At 38.1% G+C, this 522-nt stretch overlaps 1 non-coding gene across 1 annotated transcript; it reads left to right on the top strand.

The window, feature by feature from the left end:
- Positions 1-23: 23 nt before the first annotated feature.
- Positions 24-107, top strand: LOC111787239. The gene has a single exon (XR_002813925.1). It is a non-coding gene; the product is annotated as a small nucleolar RNA R160 (small nucleolar RNA).
- The last annotated feature ends 415 nt before the right edge of the window (positions 108-522 follow it).

Raw genomic sequence — 522 nt, 5'->3', positions numbered from 1 at the left:
TGAGCTTGCTGTAAGAGAAGTAAGGCAAAATGATGAAAACTAACTTTGTCATCTGAAACTGATGTGGAGCTTTATATCATTCTGGTCTTCAAAGTTCTCTTATTGCTTAGCTGTTTTACTGGTTTCCATCTTATTGTGTTTCAATTTTGTTTCCATCTTATGAAATGAGATTCTCTTATGTAATCTTTCTTGTTTTGGGCTGGTGTTCATTTGTCGTTGTAGTTCTTCTCGTGTGTATGTTTGTGTAGGACTCATGTAATATGTAATATAAAACAACATAAAGATGCCCATTCTACTATTAATTGCACGACTCAACACACATTTCTAGTACAAGACTTCAGACCTTAGGTGATGGCTAAGCTCCAGCAAGATGTGGTTACTCCCATCTATTGCGAAGCTGCTATCTTTATTACTACTACTAAAATGAAAATACTGACTGCTACAATTTCAGAACAAGCTGAAGTTCCAATGGTCTGATGACACACCACCCTCCTCCTTTGTTCCGGGCTTGGGACCGGCTGC

The sequence above is a fragment of the Cucurbita pepo genome, unplaced genomic scaffold (assembly GCF_002806865.2).
Source record: "Cucurbita pepo subsp. pepo cultivar mu-cu-16 unplaced genomic scaffold, ASM280686v2 Cp4.1_scaffold007528, whole genome shotgun sequence".
Classification (NCBI taxonomy): domain Eukaryota; kingdom Viridiplantae; phylum Streptophyta; class Magnoliopsida; order Cucurbitales; family Cucurbitaceae; genus Cucurbita; species Cucurbita pepo.
This window is presented reverse-complemented; position numbering and strand designations above follow the sequence as displayed.